Consider the following 21,308-nt stretch of genomic DNA (forward strand, 5'->3'; position numbering starts at 1 on the left):
ATGATATAGTATTGTAATATAATAATATAAAACCCTGAAGAAGTGAAGTTCCTGTAAAGTCTTGGTTCTGCTTTTACTGTTTGTATGATCTTGGGGAAGATACTTGAACCTTTTATGGCTCAGTTTCCTAATAGCAAAAATAGGAATTATAACATAAGAACTATAGGATTATTGTGACGAATTAAGCCAGGTAAGTATATAATACATACTGAACACATAGTATAATAAGGCTCAGTAAATAATAGCTATGGCATTGGTGGTGATGATGATGATGATGATGATGAATATAGTCATCAAGTTATGTGAAACACAGAAATAAATCGCAGAAACAGACTAAGAAAATATCCATTATTGTCAAATTTTTGTTCTTTAGGATGTATTTATTTCTCTAACAATAATTTTACTCTGTTTCCATTATAAATGGTGTTGTCAAAATTATTAACTAGTTGATTAGTATCTGGTTTGATCTAATAACCTCATTTAAACCCTATGCTAGACTATTTCACAAAACCATTACTATGTTCAAAGAGAGAAGACTATTCATTATTCTTATAGTATGCTTCCATATGCTTCGCATTAATCATTGTTTAGCTGGGTAAACAGGTGTTTGCATTTTATTCTCGATGCCACTGGAGAAATTAGTGTAAATGAGAAATTTTATTCTAAAAATTCCTACAAATATACCACAGACTTTCACATCTAAATATTAGATGATATCATTTAACATTCTTTTACTCAGAAGTCAGTTTTTTTTTTTTGTATAATGTTAGAAAATTGTAATGAGTTATTTTTTGTGAATGAAGAATTGGAAAATGCAAGAAAGTGCCAGGAGAATTAAATCATTCATAATGATCTCTCACTCTCCAGTAATAACCACTACTAACATGTTAATGTATATGCTCTTTGATTTTTTGATATGCATATGGATACATATAGGGTTTTTGTTAGGCTGTTGTCACTCCTAACCCAAACCCGGTCTTCCGTACCTTTCTTTATGATGCTGTGGCTGTGATTGGGTAAACCATATCCTAGTCTGTCTGTGGTTCCTTGATAGGTCCTGCTTACTGGGCAAGCAAGAGAAAAACTGAAAGATGGTAGGCTGGCAAAGGGAATTGCTATTTTGTCTTTGCTTATTGTCCTATCAACTGTACCTCATCAAGGGCCCTACCACCAGAGGCAGCAGTTGATTCCTGTTATGTATTGGTGTCAGTTTCCATCTTATTCCCACACTCCCAGAATGAAACTCATGCTGGGATGCAGGTTTCAGCTTGGCAGGACCTCACCCAACCTCTGAAGGCACCAGCATCAGCCATGGAGGGCCCCTTTTCTAAAGTCTAGATCCCAGATCCCTTGGGGCTTTCTTGGAGATTCTTAGTTCTGATAATTCCAACTTCATCCCTTATTTTCCCAGACCTAGGGGCTGTAGCCACTTTATTGGGTTGCTACCTCTGTGATATCTCAATGTTCCCCTTGGCCCGTCCAGTTATATAGCTCTTGAACCATTTCTCTATTATTAAATTCCATCTGTTAAAATAATTGAAGGACCCCGGCTAGTATGCCCATATAAAGGGAGGATTCTTGACTTTGTTACTCAATTTTCATCTTGTACTTGCACGTTACTCATAAGACCCCAAACTACCTTTGACATACCAAATGCAGCCTTACATATCAGTTGGAGAATAGACATTTCAGACGATAGTATTATCATGCTGTTTGCCAGTCAACTGATTAACCTAGTCAGTATCACAATCTTTACACATCAGAATTTGTGCAACTGTTTAATGTTAAAGATATTTGGTCTGCCTTTTATAAAAATGAAGGAAAAAAAAGACAAAAGTGTTGCTACTAATGATATACCATATTGGTTATGACTTTAATATGATTTGGAAAGGAAGTTTGGAGATCAATAAAGTTGGAGATGTGACTTTGTCTTTCAGCACTGGTGGATATTTGGCCTTAAGTCAGCCAAAACTTGTGTTATATAATGAGAGAAAAGAACAAACATAAATAATGTGTACTAAATTCTAGAAATATATTATTAAAGATTGTGTCTTAAAATACTAGATATGATTAGGAATCCAACACATATTTTAGTTCTTTGGAAATAAAACCTGCCTTAGCCCACTGAACTATGGCTAAAATTGTTTCTTATACTTAACTCATCCATACACTTTACATTTATCAAAGAAGGAGCTTTCCACAGTTTTTAAAATTAAAATGATGTAGGGACTATGCAGTTCTCCAGAATCTGCCTTTGCGCTTAGTTTATTAAGATTATGAACATCTTTATAATGTTAATCACTCTCCAAGTAAATGCTTCTTAATGGCCATTACTTATTTAAATAATCTCCTATTGTCAGATATTTATGTTGTTTTTAATTGTCCAATATAAAAATAAAGCATTTGAAACCTTATTGTAAATAAATCTTCTCATATATTCTTAATGTTTCCCTTAGCAAATTTGCCATAAAAGTGCCATGGAGGGGTCAAAGAGTATAGAACCCTTTTTTTAGCCTTTTGATGAACACTGCTATATTGCCCTCCAGAAATAATGTTCCATTGGCACTGCCACTTCCAGTGAATGAGGACATGCATTTCCCAGCCCTCACTGATTAGTTTGAAACAAATATAAATAATTAAAAATATTTCTTACCTAATTCATAGGCCTCTCTTGGTTAATTTTTTAAAAAGCTTATGTTGTGTTGAACTACTCCTCGTTCCCGAATATTAAGTCTCCATTAACTATTTAGAATTGAATAGTTTTCCTTTTTTTTTTTTTTTTTTTTTTGGCTAAACAACTTAGACTTTGTAGCTAGCGGTATTAGGGTTGAAAGAGAGCCAGAGAAGTAAAAGTGATTAATAACAAAGGGAGAGTAGAAAATAATTTAAAACCAAGCAAAAGGATGAAGCACCATATTGTTCAATGAATAAGCCAAGAGTCATCAGAAATTGTGGCTTATATTTGTTGTCTTACTTACAAATCTTAGTTACATATGATTTTTGTGCTTATTTACTTGGGAATGCTGATTTTTATCTCTCTCAGATTCTCTTTCTCTTTGATTCATTATTTTGTCCTATTTATTACTTTTTCCTACTGTCAATTAAAAATATGTTTTAATTAACAAATAATGGTGTATATTTATGGGGTACAATGTGATGTTTTGATATTTATGTACATATGGAATGATTAAACTATGCTTATTAACGTACATATCACCTTACCTACTTATGTAATTAGCACAGAGGAGGGAGGAAGCTGGGGTTATCCTGTTTTCTAACCCCAAATATGTTAGCTCTCACTTCTTAGCCTCCTAACTACTCTAAGCTCCTCTCTGCTCCTCTTCATCCTATTCCCTTTGTAAATATAGTGGGAACTTTAAAATTCAGTTAGATATTTCTAATGTTGAGACATCTGTCTGTTCTTTTCTGCCTCTGAACTGTGTTTATTCTTTCTTTGTTAGGACACTATGTATGTCTAGAAGAAACAAAGGAGACATTAAAAAAAGATCTTTTCCACTAAGGGCAGGTGCAGACCTAGATAAGAAGTCTAGGAGTTCTTGGAGCAAGTCCAAGTAAAAACTTGGCCTTGCAATATGTTGTATCGATGATTGTTCTTTATGTTCACATAGGAAATAAAACTAATGTGTTCTCCTTTCATTTAGTAATAATGATTTACTGAGCACTTGGTTGAAGAGAGACCGCGCTAGGTACTCTGCCTTTATTAATTCACTTAATTATCCCAACAGTCTTATGAAATAGGCACTGTTATGTCCCTGCTGTGTAGAGAAGGAATCTGAGGCACAGAGTGGTTGGTAACTTAGTGAGTGAGTTGTTGGACTGGGATTTGTATTTAACCTGACTTCAGCATCCTCACTCTTTGCCCTTTACTCTAGTGCTCTTAAAAGTGGCTCTGTGTGGACCATGGTCCTCCGTGTGAAATAATGTTTTTTCCCTTGGTTGGTTATTGAATTGAATGCTACAGAATTTCTTACTTGGATTGATATGGACAGTGCAAGGAAATCTCTCACAACATCCTTCTTTATTTGAAGTGTGGCAGAGTTGTCTCCTCTGCTTCAAATTTCAGGGACTTGAGACACATTTAGTATAACAGATGTGTTTAGAGTCAGTACTTTCCAGCCAATGATGGTTTTTATTTTATTATTATTGTTATTTGATTTTAGAAATGCAATCTTGCTATGTTGCCTAGGCTGGATTCAAACTCATGGGCTCAAGTGATCCACTCACCTTAGCCTTCCAAGGAGCTGGGATATAGGTGCATGCCAACACACCCAGCTCAATGGTATTTTAATAATTATCTATTTGACATGAAGAAATAAGGCCATGTATGCAAAACCCCAGCCCTAAACACACATAGACACACACACCTACACACATACCTTCCCACCTCAGTGAAGAAAACATCATGAATCTGAACCTTCTGCCTGTAGAGTCTGTACATGGTCTTTAAAGATTTCTCAACACTTAGCTTTAGAGCACCTTGCCATTTCAGTGAAGAAAAAGTTCAAGTAAAGCTATCTTGTTTTTCCTCAGCTAGTCTAATCACTTCTACAAAAAAAGAGCAAGTTGAGGTCCAAAGAAGTCCTTGACTTCCTTGCTTTGGCTATTGGACCCAAATCAGGCATCTGACAGTTTTAAACTAAAGAACAAAAATAATGTCTTCTTCACAAAACTGGGAAATAATAAATTCAATCAGGCATGCAAAGCCCTTTACATAGTGCCCTATATCCTCTCAGGAAATGGGACTTAAAAGACAAGTTGCTGTCTCACTAACCTCAAACTCCATTGTTAGTAATGGTAGTAGAAGCAGTACAGAAGAAGGAAAAAAGGGACATTGAGATAGCAGTTTGGAGACTTCCTACTCCAAGTCAGACTTCCATCTTTTGGCTTTCTCTGCTTTGGCAAACTACTTCTTGCCTTGGTTCCTTCCTTTTTAAAATAATGGCATTAGATTAGCAATAATTTTGGGCGTTTATAGATCATTCACTCACAAAAAATCTATAAACTTCATGAAGGCAGGCTTTTCTCTCAATTTTGCTGCAGCATTTCCAGTGTCAGACATGTATTTGGTGTTTTAGTGCTGAATAAAAAAATGACTCATCAACTAATAAGTTCTGTAGATCTTGCCACCCACCCAGAGAAGATATATATTTACAAAGTTGTGTCCACTCTTAGGGCCTCATGGACTTTAGGTCATTGGGCCTCAGTTTAGGAGTATATCACCTACAAATTTTCTTTTACCTTTAATGTTCTAGGAATCTACTAAAGGCCTGGTTAACATAGTATGATGTAGAAGAAATCAAAGACACAAATAAATGTATTTCTCATACTTATGGCTTGGAGGACTTAATATTGTTAAAATGTTCATACTACACAAAGTGATCTGTGGACTCAGTCCAAGCTCTATCAAAATTCCAGTGCAATTTTTTTGCAGAAAGAGAGAAAACATCCTAAAATATACATGAAATCTCAAGAGACCCTGAGTAGCCAAAACAATCTAGAAAAAGAATAGAGGTAGAGGACCTTCACTTCCTTGCTTCAATACATGCTGCAAAACAGCAGTAATCAAGATGTCGTGGTACTGGCATAAAGACAGATACATAGACGAATAGAACAGAATAGAGAGGCTAGATATGAACTCTTGCATATGAGGGCAAATAATTTTTGACAAGTGTGCCAAGACTACATGAAGAGGAAAGCACAGCCTCTTCCATAGATGATGCTGGGAAAACTGGATATCCACATGGAAAAGAATGAAGTCACCATTATCTTACAGCATTTACAAAAATTAACTCAAAATGGATTGAAGACCTAAATAAAAAATATAAAACTATAAACCTCTCAGAAGAAAACATGGCAGAAAATGTTCAGGACATTGGAATTGGGAATGATTTCTTAAATATGAAACCAAAGCACAGACAACAAGAGAAATTGGAACCCATTATGCAAACTAGTATGGAGGCTCCTCAAAAAGCCAAACATTTAATTACCATGTTATGATTCAGCAATCCCACTTCTGAGTATATATCGCAAAGAATCCAAAGCAGAATCTCAAAGAGACTTATGTTCTTTGTAGTTTTATTCACAATAGCTGATAGGTGAAAGCAACCCAGATGTCTGTCAACAGATGAATAGATAAGAAAATTCAGTAGAGACATACAGTGGAATATTATGCAACTTTAAAACAGGAAGGAAATCCTCTCACGTGTGTTGCAATATGGATGAATGTCGAGGATATTATGCTAAGCAAAATAAGCCAGTCACAAAAGGACAAAAAAGTACTGCATAATTCCATTTAGATATGAAATATCTCAAATAGTCAGAATCATAGAAAGTAGAAGGATGATTGCCGAGGGCTGAGGCAGGGAGGAGGAATTATTGATTGATGGACGTAGAGTTTCAACTTTGCAAAATGAAAAGTTCTAAAGATCTATTGCACAACAATGTGAATACATTTAACGCTACTGAACTGTATACATAAAACAGTAAATTTAATGCTATGTGAGTTTTTACACAATAAAAAAGTAAATAAAATGGTATAATAGAGCATGGCACACAAGTACACAATCAATGACATATATAATTGTTTTTTTTTAAATGGTATGGTTGATATTTTGAAAAACTGAGGAGGGGAAACTATCATTTTTGTGCAAGCTGTAGCCCAGAACATACTTTCAGTAACCATGCTGACATCTTTCTTCACTCCCACTGTAGCAATGAGCAAGGCTGCCATCAACACACAATATCAAGATGTCTCACACTGACATTAAAGTATAACCATAGGAGGTTTTGGTTGGAGGCCCACAGTTTAACAGGGAAACCACAGTTTATTGGGAAAGTTGCCAACATCATAGGACCATGGCCACTGCAAATGAGTCCAGTCTGGGAGGTAAAGCAATGAGTTTCCTAAGGGAAAAATGTGTTACTAAAATCAAATTAAAATCAAATGAATACCTCATGCTGCAGGAGGGAAGAGGACAAGCCCATAATTCCCTAGTTTATTGTTGTTGTTGTTGTTTTTAATCTAATAAGTGCTTTATCACTTTCAGTTTTCTCAGCTCGAGCCAGGGATATTTGGGAGTTATGAGATTTGAAAGAATGCTGAGTTTTTGATCTTGTCAGGACTGAGAGTGCTTTATAAATGTCAGAGTTGGTGTGTGGGAATCTAGGGCACAGCTCCAGTGTGTACCTTGTGAGTCAGCTAATGAGGCCACAGGAGAGCAGCCATCTGAGCAGCTCCCTGAGTGGCCCTGACTTCCCAAACAGCTTTCTGGTCTGCTCAGCAAAAGAATTTAACGTTGTTGTTGTTGTTGTTGAATTGCAAACAAGTATTCAGGTTTAGATTAAGTCATTCCCATAACTCTTATTGAAAACATTTCTAATACTCTGGTCGCCTCTTTGTTGGAGGGAAGATAACCCAGAGGGGAGGGGTTCTTTCTTGGCCTTTGCCATTAAAGTGATCTCTCCATTGAGTGTGGCCACACTCACCACTTAACTCCTCCTGGATGGCTTCCTTAAACTGGATTATTCTTTGACTCCCCCAAATGTAGCAATGCTGTCAGTGTAATTCCCAGTATGTAATAGTAGGCTTTACATAATACTTGCTCAGTGAATGAATAGAAGCCAGACTGGTTTACAATTTTAAATTTGGCCATGATTCTGATGTTGCTTATATGGCCTCTGATTAAATGGGTCTGAGCTTCACTATGGCCTGTGAGATAATTGAAAGAGGTATTAGGCTAATGATAAGCCTTGCAGTTATTGTAGTTTGTTTTTAGCACTGATATCCCTTGACCCTCAATCATCAAATAAACTAAGGCCATAGAGAAGCATTCATACTGGAAGAGACTGTCGAAGTCTCTTCTAAAGCATTTCATTTAGAGAAAAGTTCTTGGTTCCAAATAAGGTTACAGCTCCCAGGTTTTGACGATGTAGATCAACTGGTTGCTTCATGTAGGGTTCCACAGGGGTGTCAGAATCAAGGCACAATGGAGAGTGCTCAGTGTGTTCATGAAAACACAGTGGAGTAGCAGAGATTCCTTTTTTTTTTTTTTCCAATTAAAAAGACTGCAGTTTAAACCTGATTGGAGTTAATGCAGCAGAGGGGTACCCTGCTTTCCATATGCCTCTTGTTACATAACAGTGTTTCCCAAAGTGAATTCTAGGTAAGACTGATTGTAAAGGTTTAAATTTTCTATAAAAATTGGATCTTCATAGGCAAGCAAGTTTGAGAAATACAGGTTTTAACAAAGTAAGAATTATTAAAGCTTTGATATACTTACGTACCTTGAGACTCTCTAGGAGGATTTGAAAGGATCCCAAAGATTTTAATCATGAAAACTTTTTAAATTAAGAATATCTCAGAATTAGTGTTTTATAGAAGCCATGTGGGGAAACTGTACTCTATAATTTGGAATGCAAATCCACATGTACTTTTTATTAGTGCCTCTATTTGCTGTGGCATTTTCTGTATAATTTGTTCAACTACATTATATCTGTATCCACTTTTTGCAAATCTTTAACTACCTGGATATTAAACCTGGATTGTAGCTACTTACAATTTAAATTCTTCAAGATCACCATGAGAATGAAGACCACAACATAACCATATTTTCTATTGACTACACAACTGACAAACTGCAAAGGCGTTGTTCCTATGTAGTTTGGTATTTGAGATTGAGGAAGAGTGGCATGAAAGGATAGGTTTGAAACATTTACTTGATTGCTTGCGTGGCTATATCATTACATATTCTTAGAATTATAAAGGTCCTTAATGATTGCATGTCCTGGCCACTTATTCATTTATTCTTTCATCCCACATTTACTGAACTGTATTACTATGTTCCTGACATTGTGCTTTATACTATGGAAAAAAGATGGATCATCATCTGTATTCATGTCTGATTTGTAAAGTCCCTCAAAATAATTTATGGACAGTTCCTGGAGGCTTCTAGCTGTAAATGAGCTTTCTTTTTACCCATTAAGACTCTGAAAAGGCCAAGTGCTGAAATAACTTGTCCAATATTACAGTTAATTAGTGGCAGTGGAGAAAACAGGACCCAGACATTCGAGATCTAGGCAGTGCTCCATCTAGTACTATGACATAGCATAACATGAGGGAGTAATTTTTTAAAACCAATGATTGAGTTTGTATGACTAGAAATAGAAATTTTTCCAAGTTGGAAAATACATTGAGATCTTAATCCAATGAATATTTATTGCATATGTATCATGTGCTAAATATTATTTAGTGTTTAAGTTCCCATTAAGCTTATATTCCAGAAGCTTCCATATTGCTTAAGACTAGAAACATTGTTTAAATTCACAACCATATTGATGATTGTTAGAGATACCCATAAAAGCAAAAAGTGTGATGGTGGAAGGTTTCATCCCACTGAGTGTTTTAGTTCGTTTCCTGACTTATTCCTCAACAAGTGTTATTGGACCTGCAGCTCCAGGAGAAAAACCAGCTTAAGAGTGAGGAGTTCATCTTCTCTCTTATGGGGTGGCCAGCAGAGAGCTTTTTGTTGTGTAGTAAGAAGGTTACTCCAAAATGATGGTTACGGTGATGACTTTATAGCTCATGTGAATCAGATATAATTAATTCAGGATCGGTCTTGAGGGCTTGTGGTGTGTATATTGTTATATGCTAAGTATGATGGGTGACACAAATATATATATAAGATATCCTAGTGAAAGATGTCACAGTTTAACTAGTTTAGCCAACACACTCTCTCTCTCTCTCACACACACATGCACATGCACACACACACACACACAATATCATATGAACTAGAGTGATTTTTTGATTGATACAACATGATTACATGCCAACTGAATGATGTAAGCATATACGTGTCAGCATATGGGATCTTGGCAAGTTATGTCACCCTTCTCAGCCTCACTTTCTTCATCTGGGAAAAAGGGGTGATAGCAGTATCTCATGAAATTGTTGTGAGGAATAAATGTAGTTATATAGCTGCACATACAGGGCACATTATGTAACTGGTATTAAACAAACTGGTTTATGTTTTTCTTCACAATTGGAGAGGCAAAATCACAATGAAATAGCAAGATGTAAGTTGTAAAAAACTACTTAAAAATCAGTTGCATAGGCTTATAATTGGAGTGTAAAATTTTGTCCACTCTGTTGTCTGAAAATGAGTAATGTAGGAATACAGGTTTTGCTACCACTGTGATCTCAGAAGACGAGAGAATTTGTCACAGAAGACACAGAGATGTTGAATCTTGAGATATTAGCAATGAGATGGACGTATATTATTTTCACCCGAAAAATATCAATTGCTCTTTTTCTATAATAGCAAATAGATTTTTACTGTGGTAAACTGCCCTTCCTCCATCAGAGTGGGAGGTAAATCAAAAGCTCATGGTGCCTTCCCAAAATAGACTTTAGAACTTCCAGACACTCAGACTTCCTCTGCTTATCTGGTCACTTTCTTTTCTGAAAGCCTTGAATTTTCAGGGATACTCCATGACGTTGCATTAAATTGCTTTTATGGGTAGGCTGCTAGGAGTTAAGATTCTTTTGTTGGAAGCTGCAGCAACAAACCAATACAGTTTATAGTTGAAATAAAGTAGTAGCACAAACAATGGCAAATAAATGAAGAATTACAAGACACAATGTGTAGATAAGACTAATAAAGGGCAGTGTTTATGCTGAAGAATAGTAGAAGAGAAGCTTAGAAAGGTTGAATTAAGCTAGATCATTGCAGATTTTGAAAGACAATCATACAGGCTGTCATATGAGACAATAATGTATTGTAATATCCGAAATCTATTGAAAAGATAAATGGCTATAAATTTTATCCTATTTTTTAGTGTCTGTGAGTTTTCCAGCCAATGTACAGAATGTCCTTGATATCCGTAGACTATATCTTCTCAAACTGCAACTTGGATGTATATACTTTTCTGTAAAGGTACAGGACAGTTACTTCTACCTAAATAAAATACAGCAAATTCCTAACACTTTTGAAATATGTCAGTACTTTATTAACATCAATAGTCCTGATCTCTTTGTATGTGGATGAGGATAAATCATATGTGGGAAGATACAGTGATCTAGGAGTTAGTGGGATTCTCATCATCCTAGCTCCATTACAGATGAGGTAAATGAACATGGACAACTGCTTAAGCATCCCTAGACCTGTGTTTGGTCATTTGTTCAAGGGAGATGACCTGTCCTGTTGTGTCTATTTTGCTGTGTTGCACATATATGTGTGTGTGTATGTGTGTGTGTGCATGTGTGTGTGTGTATATATATATATATATGTGCACATATGCAAATGAATATGTGCATCTATGTCCATGTATATTTAGATTTACTCATATTTAGCCATACTTTGTACTCAAAGATCATGCATGATATATGTTATTTTATACCTTGGTGTTTTTACCTAGTGGTATATCTTGAAAATGATTCCAAGTTTTTTTCATAAAAATGTGTGAAAATTGTTTTGTACTTCTGAATACTTCATTATGTGTATGTACAGTGGTGTGTTCAACCAGTCTTCTGTGGCTTGGCATTTGGGGTTTTCCCAATATTTTTTGTCACAATTAATACTACCATGAATAAGTGCATATGTTGCTTAATTATTATGGAAATATATATTTTTTGGATAAATTACTAGACTTTTGAGTCATAGGATGAATACATATAGAGTTTTCTTAGATATTGCAAAATTCTTCCTAGGGATTGAAGTACTATACAAGTCAACTCATAGTGTATGAGGTTACCTGTTTCCCTATGGCCTCAAAAGCATAATTTGTTGTTTTTGTTGTTAAGCTCCTAAATGTGGCCAGTCTGATCAATAAGAAATGTAAACTTTATTATTTATTAATACAAGACCAGTGTGGTTAAATGGCTTTATGTAACATCTTAAAAATTAAAGTTTTATGAAGCCAAGTATGGGACACTGAGGTATTTAACTAGAAAGGTGTTAAAGTTAGATCTCGTGTACTATAAGTTTGGCAGTTAATAATTTTTTTCACTCGAGGAAGGGCTGCTTCTTTGTCTCATTTTCTTGAGGATTTGTGTGGCATACAGCATATAGACTATGTCTAAAAGAAACAAGTAATTTTTTACATGAAAATGCACTGCTTTATTCAAAGGTGACTCCCTAAGCTCTTGAAAAGACTGACAGTTATTTTTTTTTCCCTGTACACTTGGCCACATGTTTACAGGCTGCAATATCAGGTGGTTGAATGATAAGACCTAAGCTGAAATGTTTATTATATCAAAAAGATATTAATAAAATGTTCTTTTATTGGTGAACATATCCCTTTGAGCTTGCCAACCCTGTTTTACTAGAAATGTTTTTAGAAAGGATGATTTAGATCAGAGAAACACCTGCCTATAGTTGCCCTTTGGAGATTTTAGATCTCACTATTTTGAGAAAGGCAAAAATCAGCTGCATGGGAGGGTATGACTTCTACTCTTCAACAGAGGTCACTGCTTGTACACTGTGATGTCTTCAAGATACTTGTGACTTGGTCAATATATTTTTTAAAATACATACAAGTTGTAATAGGAAAAAAAAATCAGTAAAATGGCACAGAGGGTTCATGGTTTTTTGGGCCCAGCACTGTACTTTATAACCTAAAAAAGTCATTTAGTATTTCTGGACCTCAATTTTTCCAGCCTCTAAAATGTGAGAAGCTTAGGCTAGTTGTTCTCTAATATCTTTCATAGTTCGAAAATGTGCTGTTGATTTTAATTATACTATCAATCCTTGCTGTCTACATTTAACTCACAGCACTTCCATAGGGAATATGCAGATCTACATAGAAATTAGCTTGATGTAGAGTTTCAAAAATCTTTCTTAAAATTAGTAGGTTGGTGCAAAAGTAATTGCGGTTTTTGCTATTAAAGTAATGGTAAAAACCACAGTTACTTTTGCACCAACCTAATATTTTCATATAAATTGTAAAGAGTCTAATGATTGTTATATACCATAGAATTTTGAAAATGATAGGATAAAGAAGCTACCACTAACCTAAAGTTACAGATAGGAGCCAGAGGCAGAGAGAAAACAAGTGTTCTCTATCTGCATTTGTTATTGTGCAATAAAAATTTTATAAATATGTATATATAATGTAATTGGTCATCTTAATAGCCTTCTTTTTCCTGAGTAGAAAAATTTAAAATTGAGGTGTAAGGCAGAATTGACTGGCATGTTTACTTATAGTGTTTTATTCATTAAAGCATCACTGTTAAGAACCCTTTACATAAAACCATGTTTTTATATATGAAAAGTTAGACACACAATCTACCATTATCAATAAGCATACAATTTAGTTGTGAGAGATAAAATATAAATCAATGAGAAGAATTACAAACACAAATTCTAAAATACCAGTTATAGTATGTATTAATATGTAAAGGAATATTTAGAATCAGTGGAATTAATCCAAGAAAGCCTTTTACATGAGAACAACTTTAGCACCAACATGAAGACAGTCAGTCTGCTTCTCACTGTGGATTAAAGCCCAATTTCGCCTGTCTTCAAGAGCTTGGCTCGTCAAGTAAGCTGTACAAATCAGGTGAAATAAACTTCAGGCCTATTTTAGATTTTAGTTTTATATGTTGAGAAATTACTCAAAATAAAGTAATTTGTGGTTGATGACTCGGCAGCTCTGGGAATGTTCTCTGCATCTTCTGCCTTTTAGGGTTGACTGCCATGAACTAGTATTCTGGCTCTGGTTTGTAAGAATAATTAGAAGCACTTATGATTCAGCACATTGGAGAGCTACGCGAGGATGTGGGTGATACAGGTGTGTCATCAGTCAACCAAAGGATTTGGGATTATCTGGTTTTATTGAAAATGTTGACTGCATTGCTTGAGAAAGAAGGACAGTCTTTTCTGACTTTCTGTACTTAACAATCACAATGTGCCTTAAAATATTCAACTATTTCTCTACTGAATATGATACTAATTGCATTTGGTTTTACAATTATTTCTTCATTAATTGTCTCTGTGCTAATATTCTTCTGCCCTGGTGCTTTTAGTTCTGTAAAGACAAACTCCTAGTTGGTCATCATCAACATGGTGGAATAGAACTTTCCAGCATTTGTCACTGTGCAGAAGCATCAATTTGCACAACTATCCATTCAAGAAAATACCTTAGCAAGAACTAAGAAAATTATAGCACCTACATATGGCACAGAAATAAGAAAAAATGTATCAAAGAAGGTAGGAGGGAAAGTCTTACAGGATCTCCATCACCCTTCTTCCAAAATCAGGCAGTACAGGCTGGAGAGAGATGCCTCCTCTTGGGGCAAGTAGAGGGAAGTGAGCACCAGATATTGCCTCAGACTCCAACGCCACACTTATTGCAGTGAAATGAGGCACGGAACAGGCCCCCCACAGCCACAGATTCCAGGCTAATACCCATGAACAAAACCTTCAACCCATTTACTGCCAGGCAGAATTTCATAAGCCTCTGGCTTTTAGTCTGCACAGAGGACTTGGTCTCTGTGTTGCTCTGTGTTGCTACTGCCAGGCCAGCCCCAGTGGCCCCAGACTCCAGACCAGTGCTGGATCAACCCTCAGAGTGCCAGGTTTCAGGCCTGCTGCAACACCAAGCTGGCTTCCGTAGTTCTAGTCATCAGGCTAGCTACTATGGACACAGGCTTGATGTCAACTCAGTGCCAAGCCAGACTCTGAGGCACGAGGATTACTCTAGGTTACAGATCAGGCTTGCCTCAGCACCAAGTCAGCACTCCTAGCTTCAGGCACCAGGCAAGCATCTGCAGACACAGGCACGAGGCCTGCCCAGTGCTAAGCCCATTCATGCATCATAACATTCCAGCTGACCCAGGCTCAAGGACTGTTCCAGTGGACTTCAAGGGCAAGTACTGGACCAGCCAAAATAAACCCAGGTTTCAAGATCACTCCTGTAAACCCAGGTTGCAGGTTGGCCCCCACAATCTCAGGATTAAGGCTAATAATGTGGGCATAGGTTCCAGGCCAGCACCCACACATCCAGTCTCAAGGGTGGCACTTGTGGCCTCAGTTCTCAGGAGACCTGGTCTCAGCCCATCCTGGTAGACCCCAGTGCCAGGCCAGTCTCTGTAAACTGAGGCCCCAGGACCTCCCTGAAGACTGATTCTCTACACCAGGCCCCTTAGACCCAAGACCCAAACCTGCCCCCACAAACTTGGACCTCAGTATCACTACTGGGTAGTGCACTGTGGACTCAGATCCCAGGCTCGTTCCAGTGCCTGCCCAACTTCTGCAAACAAAGGCTCAAGGCCACCTCCAGCATCAGGTCAGCTCCTGTGAACCCACTCCAGATTTGCCCTTGTGGATACAGGCTCCAGGCCTGCCCTCATGGTATAGTCGACAGGCATACAACCATGGACTCAATAAAAAGGTGGACTCCTATAGACCAAGGCTTAAGGCCCAACCCCACAGACCCAGGTACCAGACCCACCCATCTGCTCACCCAGGCTAGCCTGTTTAAAAAGACTTAAGCAAGAAACTCACCCACAGACCATACCAGATGTCCTGCCCAGAATGTTTGGATGGGCTGACTGGTGAAGGTCTTTCCTATATAAAGTCAGTCTACAAAGACTAGAATAAGCCCCTGCTTTTACAAGTGCATAGATATTAATATAAGGCAAAAAGAAACACGAAAACCTAAGGAGACATAACAGCACTGAAAGGACATAATAAAATCTCTCAGTAGCTAACCCCTAAGAAATAGAGACATATGAACAACCCAACAAAGAATTCAAAATAGTCATTCTAAGGAAGCTCAGTGAAAATTAAGAATATACATAGAAACAGTTCAATGAAATCAAGAAAAGAATAAATGACCTAAGCTAGAAATTTATCAGAGTTTGAAATTATTTTTAAAAATCAAACAGAAGTCCTGGGACTGAAAAACAGAATTAATGAAATGAAAAAAAAAATGCAATGAAGAGCTTTAGAAGCAAAATTAATCAAGCAAAAGAAAGAACCTGTGAACTTATAGACAGGTTATTTGAAAATATACAGTAAGCTCATTGAAAATAATGAAAGGGACTGAAGAAAGTTTATGGAACTTGTAGAACAGCATCAAAATAGCAAATGTGCAAGTTACAGGAGTTCCAGAAGTAAAAGACAGAGAAAATGGGGTGGAAAGCTTATTTAAAGAAATAACAGAAAACTTCATAAATCTGGGGGAAATAATGAATATCCAGGTACAAGAAGGTCAAATAAAATTCAGTCAAGCCAGACTACACCAAGGCATATTATAATTAAACTGTTAAATAATCAAAGACAAAGAGAGTATCCTAAAAGCAGCAAGAGAAAGGGAGCACAAAATATGTAATGGAGTTCCAATAAGTCTAATAGCAGATTTCTCAGCAGAAATCTTACAGGGCAAAAGACATTGGATGATATATTCAAAGTGCTAAAGGAAAAAAAAAAGCCAACAAAGAATACTTTACCTGGCAATGCTGTTTTTTAGAAATGAAGGAGAGAGAAAGACTTTCCCAGACAAATAAAAGCTTAGAGAATTCATTATGAACAGACCAGTCTTAGAAGAAAGGCTCAAGATAATCCTTAAAGGTGGAAGAAAACAGTGATAATTAGTAGCACTAAAACATATGAAAGTATAAAACCCACTAGTAAAATTAAGTATGTATCAAATTCAGAATATTCTAATAATATAAAGAATGATGGTATATACATTACTTATATCTTTGGTATAAAAATTAGAAGACAAAATTATTTAAAAAGCAATGGCTATAATAATTTTTATAAGATACACAATATAAAAACAACCAAATTGTGACACTGAAAATAAAATGTAGGGTTGTGTGTGTGGAATTAAAGTGTAGAGTCTTGGTATGTGGTCATAGTTAATTTGTTATCAGCTTAAAATAACCTGTTATAATTTTAAGATGTTTTATGTAAGCCTCATTGGAACCACAAAGCAAAAACTACAATAAGTACACAAATGATTAAAAAGTAAGGAATCAAAGCTTACACTAGAGAAAATCACCTAATCACAAAGGAAGCCAGCAACAGAAGAAGAAAGGAACCAAAACCTACAAAACAATCAGAAAATAATTAACAAATAGCAGTTGTAAATCCTTACCTTTCGGTAAGTACCTTGATTGCAAATCGATTAAATCTTACAATCAAAAGTTATGGAGTGATTAAATGGATTTTAAAAAGATCTAGATGTATGCCACCTGAAAGAAACTCACTTCTTGTTGAAGAACATATATAGACTGAGAGTGAAGGGATATTCTACGCAAATGCAAACCAAAAGAGAGCAAGGGTAGCTATACTTATATTAGATAAAATAGACCCTAAGTCAGAAGCTAAAAGAAAGAGAAAAGGTCATTATATAATGATAAAAGTATCAGTTCATCAAGAAGTTATAATAATTGTAAATATACATGCACCCAAAATTGGATCATCTAAATATATGAAGCAAATATTAATAGATCTGAAGGGAGAAATAGATTGCAATACAACAATAGTAGAGGACTTCAATACCCCAATTTTAGCCATGAACACATCATTCAGGAAAAAAGTCAACAAGGAAACATCAGACCAAATAGAATAAATCTAACAGACATACAGAATATTCCATCCAATCATAGCAGAATACACATTCTTCTCAAGTATACATGGAACATTTTCTAGGATGGATCACATGCTTGGCCACAAAGCAAGTCTCAATGCATTTAAGAAGATTGAAATCCTACCAAGTATTATTTTCTGGCCACAGTGGCATGAAACTAGAAATCAATACCAGGAGCAATTTTATAAAATTTACAAATACCTGGAAATTAAACAACAGATTTCTGAGCAACAAATCTGTCAAAGATAAATTAAAAGGGAAATTTTAAAATATCCTGGGACAAATAAAAGTATACATTTATCATCCCAAAACTTACGGGACACAGAAAAAGCCGATCTAATAGGGAATTTTATAGTAATAAATATCTACATCAAAAAAGAAAAAAATGATCTCAAATAAACAATCTAATGTTATATCTCAAGGAACTAGAAAGATAAGAATTAACTAAGCTTAAAGTTAGTAGAAGGAAGGCAGTACTAAAGATGAGAGCAAAAATAAATGAGATTGTGACTAGAAGAACAATAGATGAAGACTAATAAAACTAAGGGTTGTTTTTTGCAATGATAAACAAAACTGACAAACCTTTAGCAAGACTAAGAAAAAAAAAGCTCAAAATAGGAAATGAAAAAGAAGGCATTACAACTGAGGCCACAATAGCATGTGACTGCTATGAACAATTATGTGCCAAAAATTGGGCAACATAGAAGAAATGGATAAATTCCAAGAAACATACAACCTACCATGACCAAATCATGAATGCATAGAGAATCTGAACAGAACAATAATGAGTAATGTTATTGATTTGGTGATAAAAAGTCTCCCATTGAAGCAAAGCTTAGGACCTGATAGCTTCACTGCTGAATTCTATCAAACATTTAAAAAAGAACTAATATCTATTATCCTAGACCTCTTTCAAAAAAGTTGAAGAAGGACTACATTCAAACTTATTTTATGAAGACAGCATTACTGTGATATTAAAACCAGACAATGCCACTGTAAGGAAAATTTTAAAATACAGGACAGTATCCCTGATCAGGATTAATGCAAACATCTTCAACAAAACACTAGCAAACTGAATTCCACAGCACATTAAAAGTCATTCATTGTGATCAAGTGGGATTTATATCTGGGATGTAAGCATTTTTCAACATACAGAAATCAATAAATGTGATACCTCACATTAACAGAATGAAGGACGAAATCCCTATGATCATCTCAAGAGATACAGAAAAGCTTTTGACATAATTGAACATCATTTTATGTTAAAAACTCTCAATAAATTGGTACAGAAGGAATGTACCTCAATGCAATGAAGATTGTGCGTGACAAACTAAAGCTAACATCATTCTCAGTAGCAAATAGTTGAAAGCTTTTTTTCTGATATCAGGAGCAAGACCAGGATGCCCACTTTTACCACGTCTATTCAAAATAAGATTGAAAGTCCTAGCCTGGGCAGTTAGGCAAGAAAAAGAAATAAAAGGCATCCAAATTGGAAAGAAAAATGTTAAATTATCTCTGTTTGCAGATATCAGGATCTTAATACACAGAAAACCCTCAAGATTTCACAAAAACTATTAGATCTAATAAATGAATTTAGTAAATTTACAGGATACCAAATCAACATACAAAAATCAGTATCGTTTCTGTACATTAACAAGAAACTGTCCAAAAAGTAAATCAGGAAAACAATTCCATTTAAAGTAGCTACCAAAAAATAAAAATAAAAGAAATACTTAGGATAACATTTAACCCAGGAGATAAAAGTCCTGTATGCTGAAAACTATGAAATATTGATGAAAGAAATTAAAGAAGACACAAATAAATGGAAAGATATGTCGTGTTTATGGATTGGAAGAATATTGTTAAAATGTTATTACCCAAGAGATATAAACATTTTACAGATTAACTATAATCTCTATTAAAATTTCACAGAAATAGAAACCATTCTAAAATTTGTATGGAGCCACAAAAGACTCTAAATAGCCAAGGCATTCTTGAACAAAAAGAACAAAGCCAGAAGCATCACATTACATGATTTCAAATTATATTTCAAAGCTATAATAATCAAAACAACATGGTGCTGGTGTAAAAGCAGAGACGTAGACTAATGGCATAGAATAGAGACTCCAGAAATAAATCCACACATTTACAGTTATTGATCTTTAACAAAGGTGCCAAGAACACACAATGGGGAAAGGACAGTATCTTCAATAAATTCTGTTGGGATAAATGGTTGTCCACATGTAGAAGAATGGAATTAGACCCTCATCTTACATCAGATACAAAAATAAACTCAAAATGGATTAAAGATTTAAATGTAAGACCTAAAACTGTAAAACTATTACAATTTGAGCATCCCAAATCCAAAATCTGAAATACCTCAAAATCTTAAACTTTTTCAGTGCCAATGTGACTGATGCTCAAAGGAAATGCTCATTGGAATATTTTGCATTTTGGATCTTTGAATGTGGGATGCTCAACTGTTTAATGCAAATATTTCAAAATGAAAAAAACAATGATATCCAAATCCAAAATACTTTTGTCTCAAGCCTTTCAGATAAGGGATATTCAACCCACTGAAGAAAATTCAGGGGAGAAGCTCCGTGATATTGACCTGGATAATGATTTTTGGGCATATTACCCCAAAGTACAGGCCAAAAGGGATTACATCTAAATACACAAATGGGATTGCATCAAAATAAAAAAGCTCATGCATAGTGAAGGGAACATCAGAATGTAAAGACAACCTTTGGACTGGGACAAAATATGTGCAAACCATACATCTCATAAGGGATTAATGTTCGAAATATGTAAGGAACTCAAGAAACTCAATAGCAAGAAAACAAATAACCTGATTTTAAAAATGGACAAAGGATTTGAATCGTACCACATATGATTGACTAATGGGTACGTGAAAAAATGCTCAACCTCATTAATCACATAAGAAATGCAAATTAAAACAACAGTGAGATATGACCTCACACCAGTTAGAATGGCTATTATCAAAATGATGACAGATGGCTGTTATAAAAAAGGTGAGGATGTAGAGAGGGAACCCCCACACATGGTGGGAATAAAAATAGTATAGGCACTATGGAAAATTGTGTGGAGGTCCCTTCCAAATTAAAAAATAGATCTACCACGTGATCCACCAATCACACTACTTGATGTATATCCAAAGGAACTGAAATCAGTATGTGAAAGATATAGCCACACTTCCGTGGTCGTTGTAGCATTATTCACAACAGCCTGATAGGAAATCAACCTAAGTTCTATCAGTGGGTGAATGGATAAAGAAAATGTGGTATATATACACAATGGAATAGTATTTAGCCTTAAAAAAGAAATCCTGTCATTTGTAACAATGTAGGTGAAACTGGAGGACATTCTGTAAAGTGCGGTAAGCCAGGCACAGACCAAATAACATGCGATCTCACACTTAGAATCTAAAAAAGTTGAACTCATTGAAACAGTGAGTGGAACTGTGGTTATTAAGAGGTTGGGGGGAGAGTAGTTGAGGAAATGTTGGTAAAGTGATACAAAATTTTAGTTAGACAGGAGGATTAAGTTCGAGGGATCTAGTGTACAACATGTTACTACAGTTAATAATAATGTATTTATTCTTCAAAATTACTAGGAGTAGATTTTAAGTATTCTCGTAACAAAAATGATAAGTGTTTGTGGTAATG

Source organism: Macaca mulatta, chromosome 6 (assembly GCF_049350105.2).
Source record: "Macaca mulatta isolate MMU2019108-1 chromosome 6, T2T-MMU8v2.0, whole genome shotgun sequence".
Lineage (NCBI taxonomy): Eukaryota > Metazoa > Chordata > Mammalia > Primates > Cercopithecidae > Macaca > Macaca mulatta.